We start from the raw sequence: 7284 nt of genomic DNA on the forward strand, positions 1-7284 counted from the left end.
TTTATTGATTTCAGAGAGGAAGGGAGAGGGAGAGAGAGATAGAAATATCAATGATGAGAGAGAATCATTGACCAGTTGCCTCCTGCATGTCCCCTACTGGGGATCGAGCCTGCAACCCAGACATATGCCCTTCACTGGAATTGAACCCGGGACCCTTCAGTCGGCAGGCCAATGCTCTATCCACTGAGCCAAAACAGCTAGGGCAAGACAACCTTTGTGTAAAGACTGAACATATGGAGGGCACTTTCAGGAGTTTTCTCCTTCCAATGACTCTTTGTCTACCTTGGATTCCCACTAATAATTCCAATTTTGGATTAAGACACCAAAGGCCTCTATCAAAACAAACCATTGTTACCTAGCAGGGATATAGCACATACTCTTTATCATTAATGTCTTACTGTGAATAATTAAAATGAGGTGATTTTTTTCCCTTAGCTAAGCCTTAAGAAAGAATAGTGGTAATGTTTAAAAACTTAAAACGTATGGCATGTTAGAGTTTACAATGCTAACTGAGTTATTTACCCATGTGTTTCTTATAACCTTGTGAGATAAGATAGGCAGAGGGGAGAGTAATTCCCAGTTAACAGATGCAGAATCTGAGGTTCTGACTGGTCAATCAGTGTCCTGTTAAGGACATACTATAGGGCTGGGTTCTAGATTGAATGAGAAGTGAGGAGAGGGAAGGAGGAAATGGAGACAGCATATAGGAAGGTCAGTTCTTGTTGGGCCAGTAGGGAGCACACCTGATAGCCAAGGTAGGTGTGAAGGTTTGGAAGGTCTTGAAGGGGTTAGGTTAGAGAGTGAGGCTACTAACAACAGCTGCATTATTTACCTTCTCTTGAGTGTCTATTAACCTGTTACCAGACTAGACTCTTCTGTATACCATTTTATCTAGTTCTCTTTATATCCTACAAGGTGGATTATATTCCAAACTTGCAGATGAGAAAACAAGGAAATAGAAAAATTAAAAATCTTGCTGAAGGTTTTTCAGCGACAAGTGGCAAACTCTTTCCCCTTTTCCAAGCCCCACATTCTTTCACAGTCGTACACTATCGTGCAAGAGAGCAAACAAAGAAAAGGTCAGGGCAGGGCCTTGAAAACAAATTTCCCTTTCTTCACATCTGTCTCAGGCTTGGCTTCTCTGCCCTTCACCTTTCCATTAACTCTGTGATACTGTAAGAACAGAAATTGGATCATACCCTGACTGAAGAGAGAGTTTTAGAATGTCTACCTGGATACTCTTTTTCAGCTTTCAAAGTTTCTCATTCTCCCTTCAAATCCATTATGTGGAGCATTTCACATGTTTATTTCTGTAGTTTTTTCTATATTGTTAATGTAAAACAAAGACTTTTTTTTTTTTTTTTTTTTTTTTACAACAAGGCAGGTCTTCCCTCCCTGTTGAGCAATCTGGGTGACATGAATTTCCTTCCTAAGTCAAAAATTACCCCCAACAACCTTTAGATGCCATGAAACCTATCATATTTTTTTCTCACCAGGTGCTTTTCCCAAACAAGAAGTCATTGAGGCCTAAGAGGGAGTGATACAATGGAAGGCAGGCAGGCAGCTTAAGTTTCCCTTAGCAGTTGCTACCATAATTGCTATAAACCGGAATTACTCTCCTTCACTGAAAGCTGGCCACCTCTTGGGTGAAATGTGGCAGCTGCTTAAGAGTGTACATTAATAAAACATCATTTAATACGCAGCAAGTGACGATGAGCTGATGTACTTCATTGACAAGGCAGACAGCAGTTCAGTGGGCTCAGAGGTATTTTTTAGTTTTCATCTCCCTGTTGAGTGACCTTGAGCAAGCTGCTTCATTTTGCCATTACTCAGTCTCCTCATCTGTAAAATGGGGATAATAACACTTACCTAGAGCACAGAGGCATTGTTCGAATTAATTACCTCAGGCAAAGTCCTCTGAGATGCCTGGGTAAATGGTGCCATGAGATTGCAAATGATTAGCATCCTTATTATTCTGACACTTGCCTGTAAGGCCCATCGATCAAATCTGGTTCCAGCTGAACTGGGCAGAGCGATGGATTCTGCCACTGCATTTGGTGGCAGTTTGCCCTGAAGATAAAGTCTGTCACACACAATGTCTCCCCAGAGAAAGCTTAAGCTGGTAGCAGTATTGATGCAGGTGATCTGCCTGCCAGGATGTGCAGAGGCAGTTTAACTAGAGCTAATTATGGCCAACAATAATGCCAGAGCCAAGAACTCACCTCTGCTTATGAGGGGATGTTCAAAGAAACTATTTCTGAACTAGATAGATAATCAGGCTGAATTGTCTGCATCATTGGTGTGCGTAGCGTTCTGAGGGATGTCAGTACACCTCTGATTTTAGAAGAAAGAAACTTGCAATACTTTTCTTGAGAGGAAGAGAACCAGAGAGAATTGTTATCTTTGCAAATTGACCTTGTTGACATTCATCATTTATTTATATTAGCTGTTTGTTTGTTTGTTTTTGTTTTTCAGTTGTTACACAAACATTATATGTTTGTTCTTAGGATAGAAATAAAAGGATAGAGAGAGTTAGCAAGCAGGACAAGTAAGATGGAGTCCCCAGTCCCACAAGGAGCTTGTGATCTAAGACAGAGAAAAGTAAAGGTGTACAAAGAAAATATATAGAGTAGAGGAAGTAAGGCTTTGAAATGCTACATGTCAATGATTTGTAGGTCTTTGGTGTGGTGTGGTCGACATTACCAATAATAACATTCTAAGCATTTACAAATGTGTGTATTAATGAAAATGTCCCCATTTCCATGACTACCACCTTCGCAAATTACTATCACTTTCTCACTAGACTACTTTGATAACATTCAGGCTGGTGTCCCCTGTTTCAACCCTTGCCCTTCTGCAGTCTATTCAACACACACCAAATCACTCTGAGCAACTTCCTCTTTTGTAGAAGTCTTTCAAGACTTCCTTCCCCATTGAGCTTAGAATCAAATTCAAACTCTTGCCACTGCTTTCTGGGTTTTTTATTATTATTATTATTATTTTTTTTTATTGCCCATCTCTAAACTAATCTAATTTGAAAACCCAGCTGTTATTTAAGCTCCATCCTTGATAGTTTCCTTTCAGTGCCCTGGAAGTCAAGCCTTTTCCTGCCTCAGGGCCTTTGCATCTGTCCTTCCTGCCTGGAATGTTTTTCCCTAGATGACCTTCACTGGCTAGACCTCAATCCTTCAAGTGTCTCAACTTAAATATTACAAATATTACATATTCAGAAGGACTTACTTAAATCATCATTTTACCCTACTTTGCCAATATCTGGTTAACTGTTGCTACCCTTCATTATATTTTTTATTACCCGTAATTCTTCATTTACTAATTCATTCATTCATTCATTCATTTACTTGCTAACTGGTTCTGTCTCCTACAGAAGGCACCTTTCAGAGGAAAAAAACTTGCCTTCACTCCTCATTTGTCATTACTCAGCACAATACCTGGCACAAACAATACCTGGCCCAGCTGGTGTGGCTCAGTGGTTGAGCATCCACATATGAAACAGGAGGTCATGATTCCATTCCCAGTCAGGGCACATGCCTGGTTGCAGGCTCAATCCCCAGTAGGGGGCATGAAGGAGGCAGACAATCAAAGATTCTCTCTCATCATTGATGTTTCTATCGCTCCCTCTCCCTTTCCCTTCCTCTATGAAATAAATATATTTTTAAAACATTAGATTTCTGAATGGTGTTGAACAACTATCCTTTTTAAGCATATACTATAGGACATGCACTGTACTATATACTTTATATGCAAATTTCAGTTTTTTAGGCAAAAACCTTGAGAGGTTGGTGTCATTTAGCTGAAGTTTTCATACAATTAAATTGAGATTTATGAACACTGAGTCTTTAAAATCACAGATTGGCCTTAACCTGTTTGGCTCAGTGGATAGAGCATCAGCCTGCAGACTGAAGGGTCTCAGGTTCCATTTTGGTCAAGGGAACATGCCCGAGTTGTGTGCTCCATCCCCAGTAGGGGGTATGCAGGAGGCAGCCAATCAATGATTCTCTGATTCTCTCTCATCATTGATGTTTCTATAGCTCTCTCCCTCTCCCTTCCTCTCTGAAATCAATAATAAAAAATATATATATATATTTAAAAAAAAAAAAAAGATCACAGCTTGAATTAAGAGAAACTTATTTCAATTACAAGACTCCCTGGCTCCAAAATCAGGGCTGGTCCCATTTTCCCCTGATTTGGGGAACTGGCTGAGCAATCCAAATGCAAGAATCATTCATAAAACTACTCTCAATGGTATTGAACATGGATGGGCTTGGAAAACATTTATAGAAAATTGAATCTAAGAGAAAGGCCGATATTGTAAGTACCTTCGTGATATACTGAGATCACAGTGATGACTTTATAGAGAAGAATTAGTAAAAAGCCTTGAAATAGGTAAACCAAAACAATCTTTTTCTATCCTCCTTAGGAAATTTTCCCATTTATTTTTCAACTGCTTCTTGCCTGGGAACATCTTAATTTTAGGCTTCTGATTACTGCTTCCTGGCAAAAGTCTCAAGAGTGAGAAAATCTTTTCGCTTTAGGTTCACTTCAACTCACTTAGGAGTCAAGTATATTTGAGAATCTAAATAGATAAACAAAGAGCAAAAAATAAAGCGCAATACGGTTGTGACTTTTCTCAAACTGACATTTAACGTGTGATATTTTTTGTTTGTGGGTTGAAGCACTCTCATTATATATACAAGCAAACAGGGTAGCTAAATGACATGAAGTGATCACTGGTAGGATAAAGGTAGTTACAGGGTTTTGTGGGAAGACAGAAGGGGGGACCTTTAATCCAGCTGGGTAGGATCATGGCAGACTTCCTGGGGGAGGTGACACCTGGGCTGAATCTTAAGAAATGCCTTACTTGCAAGAACACAATGGCAGACTACCAGTACCTGAAGTTTCCTTTTCGCTTATCAGCTCATTTCTTTCCATCACAACTGTCTTTATCCCTCCGCCAGAGGACCTTATCGCCCCACCCAGTTTTCCAGTCTCTCATTTCTTCAGACAGGACAGACTTCTCTTTCCAGCAACCATTTGAAAAATCCTAGTGAAAAATTCTGATTTTTCTTGGTTGACTTTCCTTTCAAACCTTTAGCCCAATCATTTTGGAGGAGGAAGTGGTGTTCTCTGATTGGTCTAGCTTTGAACTATCCAATGTGCCTAGAATATTAGTTATCTCAGATGGCAGCTTCTGTTAAAAACCCACGACTCAATATGCTGACTAGAAAAGAACGAAGTGAAAAGGGGAAAAAAGCATTTACCAGATAAAGCATGCAGGATTGATGGCCAGATGAAATAGTTGATACTTCTAGGGACTATCTTTCAAGCTACCAGTGGCTAAAGTAATTGAAGTAGATACATTTTAGGTTGTATTTTCCTACTGACGGACTGTCAGACAAGGGGAAACAAACATTTGTTCAGTTATTTTCTGTGCTGTATAACCCCTTTTCTAGGTGTTTCACTGTCACCATCTCATAAAAATTCTTACTACAACCTTCAAAGATCAGTATGAAGGATAAGAAACTGAGAGGTTAAATAGTTCTTAGATCACATGGATGAAGAAGTCATAGAGACTTACTTACTTTTTAATTAACAATTTCATGTTTCCTCCACTCAACTGCATGGGATCTTTGGGAAACAATATCATAGCATAATGCCTAATCTTCCAAATGGCCATAGGTGTGCAAATAGGAGCACTGTTTTGCTCTCTTTTTGCTGACTTTATGATAAGATGGTCTTCTTTCTTCAGATTTTAATGTGCTGTGTCAGGAGAAAACACATAATGAGGGCTCTGGATTTTCTGTCTTTTGAGCTGATTCTGTAAGACATATCACATGTCTCTTCCTTAGAGAGAGTAATTAATGGAGTGTATTGTTATTTCCATATGATATCATCTCTGGAAGGATTTCTCTTCAGGCACAGTGTGGGGGTGAGGGAAGGAGAGGAGGGCCACTTGTAACTGTGAATTCCTACATTCATTTTGAACATTCTCCCAAGAGGATGGCACAAGAAAACATCAATAATTAATTGGGCAATACCCCTTCCTCTTTTTTAAAAAAAATATATTTTATTGATTTTTTACAGAGAGGAAGGGAGATAGATAGAGAGCTAGAAACATCAACGAGAGAGAAACATCGATCAGCTGCCTCCTGCACATCCCCCACTGGGAATGTGCCTGCAACCAAGGCACATGCCCCTGACTGGAATTGAACCTGGGACCCCTGGGTCCGCAGGCCGACGCTCTATCCACTGAGCCAAACTGGTTTCGGCCCTTCCTCTTTATAGAGAGATATTTCTATTAAGTTTGGCTGACAATTCTTTTGCAAGGGTCAGAATTATAGGCTCTCCAGTTGTGGACTGGCAGGGTATGGGGGGAGGGCAGTGCATGGGTCACTCAGTGGGAAGTCAGTTCATCAATCCTGCACAGGGTTTTCTTGGAAAAAATTTTTTCAGGTAACATTAGGCTTAGTTACAGAAGCAAAAAAGATGTATAAATGGGGGCGGGGGATGTATCTCATTTTATTACTCTTCTGTGTAATGTAGTAAAAGTTTTGTAGGGAGTATTGTATACAGTAAAACAATCATTTGTCAAAGGGTAAACTTACTGAACACCGTCGCTCTGTTTTTAAAAGATCCCTTGTGTGTCATGAACGACACAGTGTTCATAAAGAGCTGTACTCCAGGGTTAGATATTCTTGCTGCCGCAATTACTAGAGTTTTCTGAAGTCTCTCCAGGAAGGTGGATTAAACATTCATTGTCAGGAGGCACCAGGCTGCACTTTGTCCCATGCTTTGACACATTCATTAACCTAGACTCTACATTTTCAATTACTGAATCCATAAAGTATCTCTCTCTCTCTCTCTCTCTCTCTCTCTCTCTCTCTCTCTCTCTCTCACACACACACACACACACACACACACACACACACACAAGTTAAAATTAGTGAAGGAAGGGACGGGGGGGAAGCAAAAGCCACAAGCCATATGCACTACAATTCTGAAGACTATCCTCGGCCTATCATTTTAGTTTGGCCATAAATGAATGATACCTGGAGTTACATTTCAGTCATAGACTACTATGATCAGTTACTATTGGATATCAGAAGAAAATAAGACATTTGTTTTCTTTTAATCTTTAGTTTTTAGTGGAGAGTTGATATGAGTCATGTAGTAGATGAGGAACCTGCAAAAATTCCTCCTGGTGAATTGGCAGGGATAGAGCATTCTTTTTCTTTATTTAATTCCCTAATACTCTCCCTGCCCCAT

The sequence above is a fragment of the Myotis daubentonii genome, chromosome 1, assembly GCF_963259705.1.
Source record: "Myotis daubentonii chromosome 1, mMyoDau2.1, whole genome shotgun sequence".
NCBI lineage: Eukaryota > Metazoa > Chordata > Mammalia > Chiroptera > Vespertilionidae > Myotis > Myotis daubentonii.